Genomic DNA, 18495 nt, shown 5'->3' on the forward strand with positions numbered 1-18495 from the left:
ACGGGCTTGCCGGCTTCCTGATAAACTTTGAGTAAATTCCTTATATATCGGTTCTTATTAACATTCCTATTACTATTAGTAACACGTGTTCAAGCACCTTCATTAGCATTAGCCTTGATAATATATAATTACTCTTATAAATATTATATTATGAATGTTAGGATTTTTTTTAAAACATGTTCCTAAAACGTGATAATACAATCATATTTTACTAAAAGTTTGTCAGGAAACCTATCAATTCTTTCACTAAGGGCCTACAATCTCATTTCTTACCGGATTACCTATAATTTGAAGAGATTATTAATAAATTAACAATACTCATTTTTCTCCGTGTGCCATTAGTAAAAATAAATTTGAAAGCTTAAAGCAAAACTCAAAAAGAAATACAAGAAAGTACCATTACCCTAATGGCTTTATTTCACAGTTAAAAATAAATTCTAAGAGCTTAAATTTTTTGACAGAATTTTCCTAAATGTGTGTGTATAGGTACGTGACTTGTAAATAACAAAAATAATATTCTAATTAAAACATTTAGTATTGTTTAGTATATTACATTACATGGAAACATCCGTTCGTGCTTTCTCAGGGATTTTAAGTGTAATAGATCGTTCCATGTTATTGAAACTACCTAGAAAATAATTATGTGATAAGGTGTTTCCTTACGTATGTACATTGTGTATGTACATTTAAATTATGTTTACACGGTATCCGGAAAACATTTGAAAAAATTTGGAGTTGATTATGTGGTAAAACATTTTTTGATTTCAGCTTTCTTATTCAAGTAAATGATTTTTAATGTCAAATTCGAAAAATAAATCGGTGCCTTTGGCTGCCGAAAAACATTGAAAAAAATCGAGTTTCCCGCTAGAACTACGAATTTCCGGACACCGTGTACACAATTTATGTATTTTGAAAGAGGTATTGAAAAAATGCAAGTTATTAATCATTTATTTCATTACAAAGCGTTGCGAAAAGGGATTTATTTTCTTAATATTTTCACGTTCAAATCGAATCCTTTTCAAACACCTTCAACAGCCAACATTTTTCATAAGTCTTACACAATTATTAGCCCTGAAGATGAGCTCTGTAATACTACCAGAAACGTTCACCTAGAGCCAAAAGACAAAAGGACCAAATTAATAAACTTGCATTTAAAACAAAAAGTTTTTAAATAACATGTAATAAGAGGTATTATCACGACCAAACGATATAAAAATAATGATATATGTAACGATAAAAATTTTACAACTTATATTTGTACTAGATATATATTTTTCATTTAATTTTCTACCGTTATTTAAGATATGAATGTAAATATGTAGTTTTAAGTTATTTGACCAGTATTATGACGTACTACAAAATATTATTATAAAATTAATGTATATTACTTTTAAGACTTGTTGATAATAATATATTACACTAAGCAAATGTTATAATTTTAAAACAATGAATTCAATGCTGACAACAAACTGATCAGACTATGTATAAGTTATGATAAAATAAATAATTATTTCAAAAATGTTATTTACAATGTTTTTATTGACTGTTTTTATACTGAGGGGAAAGAATAATAATTGAAAAAAGGACTAATTACTAAATTAAAATTAGTAAATTGGAAGACCTGCCATCGTCACCACTATTAAATTTCATGAGGGTGCCACTTGCTATACAGCGTAAAGAAGAGGAACTATGTCGTCATCTGGATGGGCTGCGTAGTGAGGCATGTTAAGAGGAAGCTACAAGCCAAAAATGTGTATATTCTTGGTATACCTTATATCGTAGGGAATAGGCATTAAATCGCTTGACAAACGGAGTCTAGAAACGTTCGATTTCAAGCACAAAACTGTGTTTTATTTATTTTGTAAATAATTTTTTAATAAAGCAAAAAAGTTAATTATGTGAAATTGTCAAGGATAATCTTATATCTATAATACTGCATTTTAGCGAAAAAATATATTTTTTAGTACTTTTCATTTATATACATATTTTATTGAGCAATTTATTATTTTATTTGTATTCTACTCAAGCGAAACGATAGGAAAACCTTCAATTTATCCAAAGTATATTTTTTGGTATTCATAATGTACACCAATTGGTTATAAAGATTAGTCAAAATTGTGATTTGGCATTAAGTTTCGCCTTAAGGTAGCCTTCAATTAATGCCTTCGCTGTAGGAAGGCATTGATTGAACTTGAAGATACCTGGATTACTACGCGAGGAAGGAACACAGATGCCGGTAGCTCGTTCCACTTCACAAGCCGACTTCGAAAACGAGTCGAAGAAGCCAACATCAACTGCGAACGGGTTATTTTTTAAAATTTTTATGTGAATACTGCACAAGAGTACCAACTGCTTTCAACAGTCTAAAGCCAGTGATGCTATAGCATCCCCGATTGGGGTATGTTTGTAGCAGTTCACTTTTGCCCCGCTACCGTTTTAAGAAGATTTCACAAACTCTATCCAAGACCGCCTTCATCTATGGTACTCTTGCTCTATGGTTTGTCGAGAAAGAAGCGCAACCGATGATTTCCAGAAGCCAGTACCCAGGGGGGTATAACTCCGACACTTTTTTGGTTTTTTGATGACGTCAGTTCCAGACTATCCAATGAAAAGCCGTCCTGGTTTGATCTCTCACTCTCTCCCGTGTAACAGAGAGAGAGAGGCTACGCTCCATTTCCCCCGGAAACAATGTGACCAATGTGACGCCATTATTGCGTCATGGTTGCGTCCTTCTGACAGATCGTGACAGATTCAGATTGTTTGCGTGAGTGGTTTATTTATGTTGTTTGCTTTCGTGAATTCATGAGTTGTTGTTGTGTGAAAATGTCTAAAATTATGAAGCTGTGTTGTGTGTACAGACAGACAGACCACTCGTCATAAATACCCAAAATACGGAAGTTACAAAAGAAACAAAAATGCCAAATGGATCCCTTCGAAGATGCGCACTGCTGACTTTAAATCTACCCAGCATTGGTAGTTATGCAGATTTAAGACAGTATCGAACCCGTTATGACGAAAATACAGGTGTGAATATCCCTTTGTTTGTCTTCAGTGTTCCATGTAATGTGTAACTTAATTTCACCTAAGAATTGAATTTACTTTTAGACCCCGTCCGCGTTCCACCAGGACGGTGTGATGTCATAAAAGACCATAATTACTTGCAATATGATATGTTTAGTTCAGGAACTTTGGTTAACCCGATAAATATGTTTATTTCAGAGCTTGATAACATCTTACCGGGTACCAGCGGTGTGTTCCTTCTGCCAAAAAGATCATGGAATATTACAAAGGTAAATCTGTTCTATGTTACTTGTTATCCAATATGCAGATCTTTTCTTCCTTTCCTCTTACCACTAAGATCATTTTGTTTTCAGAAATCAGTGTTCCTGTTCCTGTGGGACCCAGCGGCAGTAATTCAGCCGTTACACGGAAACACAATGCTCCTCTGCGTAAGAATATTTATAGTTTTTTGTACACATTTAAGATGTGTTTTGTGCTCATGAATTCTGTAAGCATATTATTTTTTGAATAACTTCATGACTAAATCCTCAAATTGAAATATTTAATAATTTAAAACAATATTAGCGACTCGAATGAATATTTAAATCAGAAAAAGATTTAGTCGCAGACTTGGTACAAATTTAAGATGTGTTTTGTGCTCATGTTTTCTGTATTCATATTATTTTTTGAATAACTTCATGACTAAATCCTCAAATTGAAATATTTAATAATTTAAAACAATATTAGCGACTCGAATGAATATTTAAATCAGAAAAAGATTTAGTCGCAGACTTGGTACAAATTTAAGATGTGTTTTGTGCTCATGTTTTCTGTATTCATATTATTTTTTGAATAACTTCATGACTAAATCCTCAAATTGAAATATTTAATAATTTAAAACAATATTAGCGACTCGAATGAATATTTAAATCAGAAAAAGATTTAGTCGCAGACTTGGTACAAATTTAAGATGTGTTTTGTGCTCATGTTTTCTGTATTCATATTATTTTTTGAATAACTTCATGACTAAATCCTCAAATTGAAATATTTAATAATTTAAAACAATATTAGCGACTCAAATGAATATGAATGAACCAGAAAAAGCTTCAGTCGCAGACTTCGTAATCATTTAAAATGTGTTTTGTGCTTATAAATTTATTTGTTTCTTTCTGTTATCTTACTGAAATAAAATAAAAAATACTTTACAACATGTAACAAAGTTTTTCATTTTTCTTACAAAGCGCCGTCCTGAGAAAATGTGCCGTAAGGAAAGATACCTTATAGCTCATTTTCGCAGGACCGCACTTTGTGAGTTAGAGCCTTGTCGTCCTGAGAGAATCTGTTAACATTTCTAAAATTTATTTTTAAAATAATATTTTAGGCTGATGAATAGCACAATATTGTCTTCCCTGGGTGCCTACCTAGGTAAGATCATATTGTCTATGGCCACGCTTTTTTTTTTTTTTGTTTCCTCTACTTTGCTGAGTGGTTTGTTTATGCCTCAATTCTGGATGTGACGTCATCGTGGACAAAATTTCTCCCCACTAAAGGCCGAAGTTATCAATCTAGTGATTGGTTTATTTATGCCAGTACCAATCGGACAGTCTTTGAGTGAGGTCGCGCCAGCAGGAAGGATTCGGGCAACTGCTCCAGACGACATAATTTACGGAAGACGCTGATGGCGGATATAGCTAGTTGAATGTAATCGCTGGTCATCATGTCTATCTCATAAATTTTTACAGTTCTTTCCTAAGAGCTGTATGGCGCCCATTTCTGTGAATCAGGTCAGATATTAATCTAGTTCACAATGTCACATTTTTAACTATTTATTGCTACCATTAAAATTCCTTCCGTGCGAGCAAATCTTCGACTTGCAGCTCACCCCTTGAGATTATGCTAATAATGTCAATTTTGAGTCTCTAGTTCTATTTGATTTGAATAAATGTAAATAAATCACCTCTTTTATTCAATATCAAAGCAATCCTCCTTGTCTCAAACTAATCATGTTACAACGGCCCTAGCGTGGTTTAGTTGTACAATGTACATGAGTTAATTGCATTACAATGACGACCAACGAGTCATAAATTAATATTAGCCAATATTGCAGTTACATGTTGTGAGGCTGAAAGCGATGGGGAGGGGAAGAAGGTGAAAAATAGGAAGGTGGGGAAGTAACTGGCTATTCAGATCAGGTCACCAAAAGTGGCTAAAACCATTTCAAACAACGTTTCGGGGTAATACTGAGAGTATCTTCCACTCTTGGAACTAGCCGCGAGTTTCCTACATATTATTTTTAATGAGTATTTTTGAAGTATGCAAATTAATTAAATACAATTATCTTACGCACGCCGGATTTTAACCCGCGTGCCAAAAACAAGCTTGCTAGTAGAGAGCCTTACCCCTAGATCACTGAGGCCGTCTAAGGAAGAAGTTACTGTTAGCAATTTCTTCCTGCAAAAGGAGTTGCAATTAGGTATTAATGTGTTTGCTGTAATCAGTAATGCAGTTTATCTTGTTACAAGTTAAATACCATAGATAGCTTTGCCTGTCATCGCGGATCCTACATAGAAATGCACACCCTACTTCCAGGTACCCTGTGCACATACACAATACACATCCCTCGCCCACCGGCTATCCAGACCTCCTCGGTGTCAAATACAGACGGAATGTCAATTAGGTGGTCGGTAGAATGGTCACCTATTGTTGGTGGCGGAACAATAGGCGATCAAGCGGATAGAAAATTCCAGGCAGGCCTCAAAGCCATAAACAAACAATCTTTTTTTCGGTATTTTTGTTCCTATACAAACGATTTGCTGAATCTGCCAAAATCTTTATCATTTATTTTGAGAATATCAGAATGTTTAGAAGTGTAGTACAAGAGATTTATTTTATAATTTTTATAAGTGCATATTGACATAAAAACAGACAAACACACACATACCTCACAATACAGGACATCACGTACTGATGTTACGGAAGGCCTTCTCTGTTTCAAGTTGACAGACGGCCAATTCCTCATGATTAAAGTTTTCTGCAATTTTCTTTATTCCACAGGAAAATGCGGACGAATTCTCAAAAACTAAGGCGCAGCTGAATTTCCCTCCCAATCCCAAAACAACACAAGCAGACACGTATGCTGTGTTCTGAGAATGAGGATGACAAACATTCAGTTTTGGGTAAAGAATAATTCCTACCGAGAAAATATAAGACCTTTAAGTTTATAATACCGGTCGGTGGCCGAGTTGACATCGCGTTTGGGTCCCACCCAGGCGTAGTGTGTCTTCTGAAGTCCTCGATCACAACACAAGCAACATTTTCAGCTTACTGTGATGGTAGTAGGAGATTTTCAAATATTGTCAGGTTATTCGTAATGTAATATGTTTGTTATTTTTCGGAATGACTTTATTGAGTAAAACCTCATAAAGATAGTTGCCAATAAAAATGTGCGGTGGAAAAAAATGAAGACAATGTTAGTAGTTCTTATTCGAAGTATGATACAGTTAAAAATGACCGAGGGGAATAGGGTCCCATTAGCTCAGTTGGTAGAGCACTGTCACGGAAAGACAAGGGTCCTGGGTTCGAGTCCCAGATGTGACCGTTTCCTTTTCTGATTTTTCTGTTTCAGATTTTCGTTTAGAAATCACTAATATTGTCTTCAATATTTTAATATGTTTGTCTTTCTTTTATACAAAATTAAACAAATAAATAAATTATATAATATAACATTTTGCATTTAAATTATATAACATTTTAAACAACCATATTAGGTAGAAATTGTGAGGCGCATTCCTATGTCATCGACGTTCTATTTGTAGAAGAAACAGTAACTGTAAACTCAGTAAATTTAAATGATTCACCACTTCATGGAATATTTTTAGAAAATCAAAAAAAAAATTACGAAAAGTCAAGCCGTAAAAAATGAAGTTTTTTTTAATAAAAAAAAAAATATTCGTATTGATAGATGAGTTTTAATACATACATATACACATTTTTTGCTTTGACAGAGGATTGAACGTTACTTCCCATGGACGAGCTCTTAACCGCTGTGAACTTTAAAATTGTCTTTTTAAAATTAAAAACAAATAATGGTTGTGCTGAGGATTTAACCTTCCTCCCCAGGGGCTGACTAAAATATGTCAACCTCGCTATCACTTAAGCCAAATCCTGATTAGATGGTACCAAAATTTATTTCGTATTTAAGCTGCCGTAATTTTTTATACTGTCTTCCAATTGCAAGTGCCACCAAAAGTTGATGCATTTTCATTGACAACAAGCCTATCTAGCAAGTTTCAGCTCTATCGGATATCGGCTAGTGGGTTAATTTCCACTTCCAAAATTCAAGTTCATTCATAAAATCACACATTTTTCAGTTATTCGTTTTTGATTAGAATTATTATATATTTTTATTTTTTCTATATCAATACCACACAAGAGTCCCATCTGCTCCCAACCGTCTGACATCCCCAATCGGGGTATGTTATGTGGTGAGGCTGAAGGTTGTGGGGAGGGAAAGGAGACGGAGAAGAGGAAAGTGGGAAATTATCTGCCTATGATAATCTGATACCAAACACTGCTAAAGCTAATTCAAGCAATTTTTTTCATCTGAAGGGTGGTCCTTAACCGGGTGATAATGAGAGAATCTTAAAACTATTTATTTATTTATTTAAGCCTTGAAAGCTTTTATATGTATTCATTGTTACATGAAAGTTGTTCAGAAGTACGGTAATAAGTGTATACTACATTACATAATAAACTGAGTATGAACGATAAAAGCAGGTATAAACAAGTTATCATAGAGAATGCTGTACAAAGGAGTTCAATAATTGTATATAATAACAAGAGTACAAAATAAGTACTTAAGGTACTATGAAATTAGTTACAGAGCAATGTGTTGCTTTTTTTTCTGATATTTATTTTAGTAAACATGAACTGTTTGTTATACAGAATATTTTTAAAAATTTATTTAGCACACCTTTATTACGCCAGAATACGCCAATTATAATGTAACAGTATTTTTTAATTAATTCATTGTGAAACAACACAAATTAATTAAATAACATTTCACTGCGTACGATGGGATTTGTTTTATTCTGCGAAAATCGATGAATTCATTACACGAATTGATTTGAACAGTCTGTACCGGAACCATGACTAAAATCTTTTAAAAACGTCTTTATTATTTCCTTTTGAAATGATTTCTAAAAATCTCCTGAGATATCCTTATTCAGTTCCCTCAAATCCCTTTCACCTCCGTTCTGAAGGACCTCTCGAGCAAGTGGGGAGGATATTGAAAAGGCGGTAGCATCTCTCCCTTAGTCACCGAATAGACAAACCGAGGGAAGTTTGCTGTGGGTGTGTTCTTGTTCTAGAAGTAAGCTCAATTTGGCCTTACTTCTGGTGAAAATCTGACCACCTTTGAAAAGTGATAAAAAATCATCAAAATTGATGAAATAAAAATTATGTTAAATGAGTAAGGTTTAAAGTTCTTGCTTTTAATGACTTTATATCACTTTATAAGGTGTGTTGAATTATACAAATCTACAATTCTGATATGGATGAAATTTCGCACAATTGATTTTTAAAACAAGAGAAAGGTCTGCATTCGATTTTGAAAAACCACCGCCGTCCACATTCCAAAGCAGAATTTCGATACATCATGATAAAATTTTGCACACTAAGGACGGGATGTTTCACATAATTTAAACAACTCATCAAATTTCAATGTTGATTTTCAAGTTCTCTGGAAAGCTTTATTAGGTCACTAATAAGAACAAACTTTGAAACTTTTAGCGATCGTATGTGTTTTGAAAGCACAAACATACATAGGCTGAATTTTTAAACATTTAAATTATAATGTACAACTTTTTATGCATATATTTACTTAATTTAATTTTTAATTTTATGTTGATAATTGTTATTTACTTTTCCTTTTAATGTTGATTATTGTTACTTAATTTTTCTTTTAACGTTGATTTTGTTATTAACTTTTTTCTTTTAATGTTGATTATTGTAATATACTTTTTTTAATGTTTATTACTGTTATATAATTTTTCTTTTAATGTTGATTATTGTTATATAAATTTTTATTTTATTGTTGATTATTGTTATTCACTTTTTCTTTGAATGTTGATTATTTTTATTTACTTTTTTTAATGTTGATTATTGTTATTTACTTTTTCTTTTTATATTTATTATTATTATTCACTGTTTCTTTGATGTTAATTAATGTTATTTACTTTTTCTTTTTATATTTATTATTATTATTCACTTTTTCTTTGATGTTAATTAATGTTATTTACTCCAGACAGGTTTTTTCTCTCTTTTTTGTATTTATTGTACTTATGTGTATTACGTTGATTAATTTTGTTCCTATCTTATATTTTATATTCTTTTGTTGCCATATATATTTCCAATACGTATAAATTGAATTGCAAATCTCATAATTATTTTGAATTTTATAATAATAGGTTAATTTGAATGCACTATGTAATGTAATTAATTTGTGCCATTTTTTATGTAAAAGCCCGAGGGGTGTAAATAAATAAAATAAGAAGAAAATTAATGTCGAATTATAATTTCGAAAAACTAAAACTTCAACTTCTTATTAAATATTTCAAAATTCTGAAATTATTTAATGAAAATCTAAACAATTTGATTGACCTGTCGGGGTGCTAAGAAGTTTTTTTTTCAATTGGTACCTATAATAGTTAACACTTCTATGGATTTTCTGTTCAGTGTCCTTAGCCAACCCTATCCAAGTTAGCACTTAGGACTCTTCTAGATATTATTATTACATTGTTTTCTTTCTACCCTCGTCAGCTGCAGATTTTAAGTATTATTTAATAATAAAAACTGATTTTTTGTTTGGAGCTAAAATGAAAATATTAGTAAAACACGCATAACCCATCATGACCTATCATTTAAATTATAAAAAAACTTTAATTAAACGGATGCATTATATTTATTTGTTTTAGTGTTATTTTTATTGAAATTAGTTGGGTAATGGTTTTTAATATGAGATATGCAAGTGCATGGAAAAAAGTAGTTTTTTTTTTACATTAACTCTACTCATCTTTGTGGAAGCTGTGTGGAGGGTCTTTTTGAGGAGAGGAAGGATGTCTTGAAAAGACCCGTGTTGTAGAAGGGAGGAGACAAAGAGACTGGAACAAATCTTAAAACGAGTCATAAAAACATTCTGTTCTCATGTGATAAATGTCGAAAAAAAATGTTGACTATGCACCGGTGTCGAAGGGATCAATGACGCTAGTTCCTCCGAGCATCTTTCATTAAAATACCGGTTGAACAAGGAAAGCGTTCTCATGCTTGTGTTCTAAAGATCCATTTGAAGACAGGGAAAAGATCCACAGGAAGACCTTGCGGAACTTTCCCGAATGTAATTACTTAGATTGTAAATGATCTTATTTATAAAGATATAAAGAAACTATGTCAACCTTAAATATAAATATTGTTTAATGATTGAATTTACTTAAATTTTAAATAGTTAAAGATATAATATATGTTATGTTTGCCAAATTATGTTCATTTTATTTCTAGATGAAGTCCGCAAATAAAGGTATATCGACTTTTTGTTATACGGCTGTATATCCTTTTTGCATACGTTACCAGGGAAAATAAAATGGCACAACAGAAATAATCCTTTAAGGGATCAATTGGAAGAGAGATCAACTCTCCGGGGGATCAAATACGGATGTGATCAAATATCGAGTGTCACTTTTACACTTTACAAACGGAATGTTTTTTTCCATAAAATCTTTATCCATAAAAAAACATACATATTTTATAAATAAAATCACATCATTGACCACCTAAACTCCTAAATAATATGTCAATACAGCTGAAGAAAAATAAACTAAAAAATTGGACATAAATAAAAGAAAGTTAATGAACACAGTAAAACGATTTAAACACTGTTAAACACCAATATGAAACATAAATATTTATAGACCGACGGAAGTATTTGAAATTAATTATATAAATAAATATATAAATATACAACGCAATAATTTTTTTAAATATTAATTACTGTAGCAGCATACTATTCTTAGCTAACAATGAATATATTAAATAAATGACAATACTACAAAATAGAGCTGTGAGAATTATTCTGAAGAAAAATAGAAAAACGAAGATCAAGGAAATGTTAAAAGAGTTAAATCATATCTTGTCATTTAAACAAATTATTTTTTTCTATACAGTTTCATGAATCTATTAAATAACTAATGGCCGAAGATCAACTGAATTACTGAGAAAAATAATTGAAAACCTGTAGCAAAAAAAAACACATGATACGAAGAAAAGAAATCAAATAAAACTATCATAAAGAAAAAACAACCAGTGAAAAGTCGTTGAGGTGTGGAGCATTGAAGACATTTGGTTAATTACGAGATGAAATTAAATTATTCGAAAACAAAAACAAATTTAAATTGAATTTACGAAAAATGTGATCAATTTACATAAATAAGTGTTATAAGTATGTATTGCACTGTGAAAAGGTAACTATGATTCTGTTTAAAAACCAAAAACAAACTCTTAACACAGTAGGCTCCATGGTCGTGGGGTAAGGCTCTCGATTAGCAAGCCGAAGGTTACGGGTTCAATTACCAGCGTACTAAAGTAAATTTTATGTGATTGATTTTGTGTTTTTTCACCATTTATTCATTAAAAATAATATATATAGTATACTCTCAGTATCGCCCTGGTGTAAGACGACCATTCAGAATTGAAACGTTCCTTAAAATGGCTTTAGCCATGTTTGGTGACTATATCTGAATATCCAGGTACTCCCCCACCATCCTCTTCCCCTTCTGACAACCTTCAGTCTCACAACATACCCCAATTGGCGATGCCATAGTCTCACTGGCTTCAGATGGTTGGGAGCAGTTGGGACTCTTCTGCGGTATTATTGAACTTTACATGTAAAATTAAACCGAGACAAACGTCCATTTCACACTGAAAATTGTGAAAATTTCACTAATTCTCGAAGAAAAATTGACTTTCTCAGATGTGAAGATTGTGCAATAAGCGTGGCTTTTTTTGGAAAGGTGTTTTTTAAAAGGGAAGTCAATACCGCAAAAGAGTAAATAATCAATACTGCTCCTAACTGTCTGGAACGAGTTGGACTATGGAATCCACCAGTTTGAGGTATGTTCCGTGGCTGATGTTGAAGTACCTACCTATTCAGATGTGGTCATCAAATATGACTAAAGTTACATTAATATGCGTTTCGTTGTCTTTTACCTGGGCAATACTAAAGTATCTTCCACTCTAGAAATGTCGGTTGACTAGTATCTAATAGTTCTGCAAGCAGTAGACCTCGCGTCCAAAAAGTAATTTTATAATTTCTCTATTTTATCCGAATTTGAGTAAAAAATATGAAGGTTCAGCTAATGATGATGTTGGTAAATAAAATGTTACCGTTGAGAAATAATGGTAACGTTTTATATTGAAAGCTTTGATATTAACAATGTGTTTTGAAAAAAAAATAACGTAATAAGCTACATTACTGATCTTACAAATAATAATAACAAATTCGAAGAAAAGTAGTATAATATGAAAAACATGAATTTTCAATACATCATCCCAATTATTTTATTTATTTTTCGTCTCTATGAACTATATTTTATTATATTTTAAGATTAAAAAAAGCTTTTTTCGGCCTAAAACCTTCGTCTTAAAGATATTTGTACACAAATACTTACATTACATTACAATCTGGCAATCTAATTAAAATGTTGGCATCTTCGCGATAAAACTGACTTATCGCTACAATTTATTTACGTTTGTTTATTTTTAATTGTCTGACGAAACTCGTACAAATCTAATACTTAGGACGGGTTGTTTCGGAGAATTTGAACGATTCTTCAAATTTCAAAGGTAATTTTCAACTTTTGTGAATAAATTTTTCAAGTTCTGTTATTATTTCAGTTCTGTCACGCAACTAGCCTATAATGATATAATAACAGAACTTGAATAGGACTTTCATAGAACCCGAAAATGAACGATGAAATTTGAAAAATTCTTAAGTCCATTTTCAAGTTCTGTTATTATTTTAATTCTGTCAAGCAAATTGCCTCCAATAATATAATAACAGAACTTGAATATGACTTTCACAGAACACAAAAATGAACGTTGAAATTTGATTAATTGTTCAAATGTTCTAAATACGATCTTTAAAAATTCAAATATTAAATGACTCTGAACAATTTTTTCATTTTGAAACAATATTTTTTACTATTCAGAGTTATCCAGTAATGTTGGCCTAACTGGGTGGCTTACCCGTGCTGAGGCCTTCATTTTATAGTTTAAAAAAATAATCTACATAGTAAATTTAAAGAGAAAATAATGCATTGTGAGTGATGCGTGTTTTATATTGGTTTTGTGTGAAATTTTGGTAATATTGTCTTTTTTGTTCTTTAATTCATTTTGTAATTTTGTGTCTGAATTTATTTTTGTTTTCCTCAATTTGAATATCAAGTGTTACACTGTTGAATGCTTTTATAGCATGGTATTGGTAGTGTCTTTGTCCAAAGCTTGTATTTACTGTCGGAGTTTTAATGCATTCTTTGTACGCTTATCTAACTGGTCTGTTAGTGATATTTTGTGTATGTTGAAATTTGTTTTTTTTTTGTCAAAAATGTAGTTTGGTAGTGTTTTAATGTATACATTTGCGTATATCTAGTACGTCACAGCTGTTGAATATTTGGTCTGTATCAGTCAGTCTATGTTTTTTTAGTTTTACCTTTAAGATCGTTTTCTGTGCGGTTTCTATGTAATTGATAGCCGAGTTTGTTGCTCCTCCCCAAACAATAATTCCATATTCTATTATTGATTGGCAAAGTGCAAAATATATTGTTTTCAATTATTTTATTTTATATATGTTGCTTATGTTTAGGAAAATGTGTATTGTTTTGAGGAGTTTATTTGTGATTTGCTTGATGTGAGGTATCCATCTAAGGTTTATGGTCAATTACGATTTTTAGATACTTTATATGTTCTGTTTTCCTAGAGGAGGGCAATCGCAGATGTTGACGCAAATTTAAATAATAACGTGTATTTGTTTTAATAACGTGTATTTTATGGTGTTTTTGTTGTTTTTTGGCTGTCCCGTGCTATTTATACTGTATGTTGAAAAAGCATATGCAGATAGCTCAACCCACTTATCCATTCCAGCAATTTTGAAATAACGATATTGAAGGCTTTTCTATTTTTTGTTAAGGAATACATTTTCTGTAACGATTTGAAATAATTTTTTTTATGATAAATGAAATATATTTTTTTAAGCCGACGCTTACCGGTTTCGAACCGTTATTCCGAATAAATATATAGTGATTTAAACAAAGTCAAATTGTTTCATTTATTTATAATGGATCACCACTAAGTTATAGCTTCTTTCAATAGCGCAAAATTTTGATTTTCCTAAAACGACATGTTGACATTTTGCCGGCCAACGTCGGTGAAAGCTGTCATACCAGTAAGTAGCATTTTTTTGCATTGAAACCGTTTCAGAATGTACGGTTTTATATTGTATCTTAAATCACCAATTATGAATCAAAATGCTAAAATTCCAGATTTATAGAAAAACGATCAAAAATAGAAAATTAATTTTTAAAAAATCCTCCATTTACTTTTGACGCTATTGTATAATACTGTATAATATAATAATATAAATATTGTATAATACTGTATTATAAATGGTTATCGCCATAAAAAAATTGCTGAACGATTTCATAAGAACTTTTTGGATAATAAATTAATATTATGTAATATGATTTCTATTTTTTTTAGGAGTTGATAAGTTATGTAATGCTACGTATACATACGCGAGCCGACGAACTGAAACGCGGCTTGCAGTTTCTTCGTAACTTTCTCGTAATTCATGGCTCGGTTCGCTTATCGATTCCCAAATGTATACGAACCACTACATTACTACTTTACCCTTAAGATAAATTAACAAACCTTAGTAATAAAACACTTTGATTCGCCTTGATTATACAATCACGACGATACAAATAAAAATACATTGCACAATTTGATGACTGATAATTTATACTTACAATTTCCTAACAAAGTATCCGTCTAAAATTATAATAATTGCATTTTATTCCGATACTCAGTTATTTAACAAGACGTATAAATAATCATCCAAAAATAGGTTTGTCGATTGATAATTTCGTAATTTACTAAAAGTTTATTAAAAAATTCCGATAATTCGTATCCTAAAATGTTAATTTATTCGTAAGGCTTGCAATCCCATTTTTAATAACCAATGAATTTGAAGGGAATTTTTAATAAATTAGGAACACATTTTTCTCCGTATTAGAAATATAATTTAGCCTCTGACGGTTGATAAACCATGAAGTTCACTTACAAAAGGTTACCCAACCGCCCTTAATTCAGTAAAAATCTTGCGTGGATGTAATTTGGAATATTTTTTGTATATTTCCAAATCATCAGCATATATTATTTGTAGGATGTTATGTGCTTTCAGAGGACCATGCGGTAACGTTGTTATTACGAAGGCAGATTTTAATAAAGGTTCTTGAATAAAATGCTAAGAAACAGCGAGGTCTTATAAATTCTCGTAGCGTTTTGGGAAAATTTCATTTGGAATTTTGGAACCCTTTTTTCAGAAGTATACAATATCTTTTTTAAAAATGTTGGGTGACTTGTCTATGTGAACGATAGGATTACAAGGGCTGTACATAATAGTTGTAGCTTTAACAAAATTAATGACCGTGTAAATAAATCGTGTAGCTTACATAAACAAATTTAGATATAACCATGCATGTCAAGTCTATTTTTATTTTTTTATTTGGCAGCTCACAAAAGAGCCCCTGTCCGTACAGTGTAAGGACAGGGGAACTAATGAGGCTGATTTAGGTAGGGGCTGTAGGAAGAGATTAAGAGATATGAATGTGGGTGTTGAAGAGACCCGCATTATATAAAGGAGAAAATACAGATGCCAGTAGCTTGTTCCATATACTAGCCAAAATGAGTCGAAGAAACGACTCGTTCTCATGAAACCGTCAACAACTGTGAACGGGTGTTCCGCTCGTGTATATCGAGTTGGCGATCAATGCGGCTAGATCTTTTGATGAGGTTCCATTAAAATACCTGTAAAACAGACTCAGCATGCCCACACTGCATCTGTTCATTAGAGATGGCAATCGGTTTGTTAACAACGGGTTGTCAATCAAATGGACCGCCCTCCTTTGCACAGAATCAAGTTTTTTTGTCAAATATTGTAGAGCTCTAGCCCAGAGGTGGTACTCAAATCGAATTGTGTGGCGAACTTGAAATTTGTACAGGGTAAGAAGCTGTTAACTATTGAAGAACAAAAAAATTGGACCCTGTTTTTCACGGAAAGTTTATTTGAAGGCTTGCACGAGACGCTCATCCGAACGCTTAATGTGCAGGACGACGAAGAACACGACAAAAAAACAGGAAATTGGTCAAATAAGTCGTAACAATAATTCCGCGTTTTTCATTGTGCATCGCTCTGTTTACAACATATATATATGTAGTAAATTTAATTTCTTTGTCCTCCTCTCTAGGGTGACCTGTGCTAAGACGCACTAAAGTTATTCATTTCTGTTTTATTAGTTTTCTATGAAATTTTTTTAGAGATTTTTCATTGATCTCCTTCAGCCAAATTTTTATTCCTGATTTGTAATCATTAAACTTTTCTATTCGGTTTATATCAAGGAAAGGATGTCATGTCAAATGTCAACGCATAATGACATTTGACGCTGGAGAAGCAGTAAACTAAAACTTATTTAACTTAAAATTTTATAATTAAAGTTTAAAAAAGTGGAAAGGATAGACCTCTCTGGGAATTCTCGCATAGATTTTGCTCTGCAGGTAAAGTGATAATAAATTACAGTCATCTTTGCATTAATCAGCTGGATTCATCCGAATTATATCGTTTGACAAAAGAGGGCACCACTATTCCTGTTTGGTCGATTTAAGTCTAAAGATTAAAATATTTTTGTCACAATTAAATGACAGTACTTTAGAATTACAATGTGTTAATTCTTTATTATTCTAAATTCTACTCTCTTGAGAGCTGGTCGTGACAGATTATAATTTCACAGTGCGAATACAAATATTATTGTGCCGATTGCCTTCCGCTGCCGAATTTGGAGATTTAAGGAATCGCTGTAAACTCAATGCGAGTGATATTTTCGGTGATTCTTCTGTTTTTATGTATTTGATGGCTGCATTATAATTTGTTACCTTTCCTGCAGAGTGAATTTTGTAATCAATCCATTTTTTATAGGGAATTAATTATTCCCTGATGGTTTGTGTGACCAAGCCAGATCATCACCAGACGCCATTAAAAAAATATGGCATATTCACATTGTGACATTACATTCGTCCCACAATGTAAACAAAAAAATTATGAAATTAATATCTAAGATACTTTATTTGCTTTATAATAGTAAATTAGTTGAGTAAATGTAATTTTATATGAATAAACATATTAGTGGCTAAACATGAAGAGACCCCTCTAGCAACAGAAAGGGTTGACAAAACTTTGTGATGAAGTAATGAACTCCGGATGTTTCAAAGATTCCTGTTTGTCCCATCTTATACTTATTTCACAAAAGAAAAAAGAATACGAAACTTATTAAAACATTTTCCAAATGGCTACCCTAAAATGTACCAAAAATCTTTATCATGTTGTATTATTTGTGAACCAAATACCTACAGAATCACTGAACAGAAAATTCTTAGAAGAGATCAACACAAATTCTAAAGAAAATTGCTTTCGAAAATATATTATGTAAAAAATGTCATTATCTATGCAGATGTACACCCCGGGGACGCAATTATATGGAGGTTCCTGCATTCCTCCACTCAAATACCGTCTTTCCAATTACCTGTCCCTGTCTGACAGTGTAGAGTACCTACATTCAGTGACATTGCAACAACTTATTTATATGTATATGACCAGTCTGTTAAGGCGATGCACTACGTAGTAATGCAAAATCATGTGTTTTTGGTTTGAAAATATGGTCGCCTAGAAATTTTTCAGATGCTTTAAATAAATACCGCGAGTATAATACATCTTGGCCTTTGAAATAATCGAGTACTTTTTACATAAGTCTTTTTATAAGCCAAGAAAAAAATAATTTATAAGGCCTATGAAAACTGCTTTAAAGTTCAAAATTTCCTAATTACGAACCCATTTTCGGTTATGGTTTTATTGTATAATGTGGCAAATTAAGTTATTTATTAAATGATCCGAAAACATTTAAATATTTATGCCTGAACATCCACAAAATAAAATAAAAGGCACTTTTTGGCCATGTTTTTTTCTTGCCTAAATCAAAACAGCTGGATGGTGTTAAGCGGGAATTTGAAGCCTTATCGCCATCTACGTAAGGATTGTTATTGGTGGCGGCTCGATTCAAAATATTACACGACGTATGGCATCGCCTTAAGAAAACCGTTACATTGAACATGTTCCTT

At 31.9% G+C, this 18495-nt stretch overlaps 1 protein-coding gene and 1 long non-coding RNA gene across 2 annotated transcripts in view; one reads left to right on the forward strand and one right to left on the reverse strand.

The window, feature by feature from the left end:
* Nucleotides 1–18495, reverse strand: part of LOC149410399 (uncharacterized) — an 892605-nt gene that overhangs the window by 606680 nt on the left and 267430 nt on the right.
* LOC149410404 (uncharacterized) lies at nt 2592–3706 on the forward strand. The gene is made up of 3 exons (XR_016305046.1): nt 2592–3024; nt 3220–3290; nt 3375–3706. It is a non-coding gene; the product is annotated as an uncharacterized LOC149410404 (long non-coding RNA).

This window comes from Hesperophylax consimilis, chromosome 28 (genome assembly GCF_061612785.1).
Source record: "Hesperophylax consimilis isolate HC1 chromosome 28, BYU_Hcon_1.0, whole genome shotgun sequence".
NCBI classification, from domain to species: Eukaryota; Metazoa; Arthropoda; class Insecta; order Trichoptera; family Limnephilidae; genus Hesperophylax; species Hesperophylax consimilis.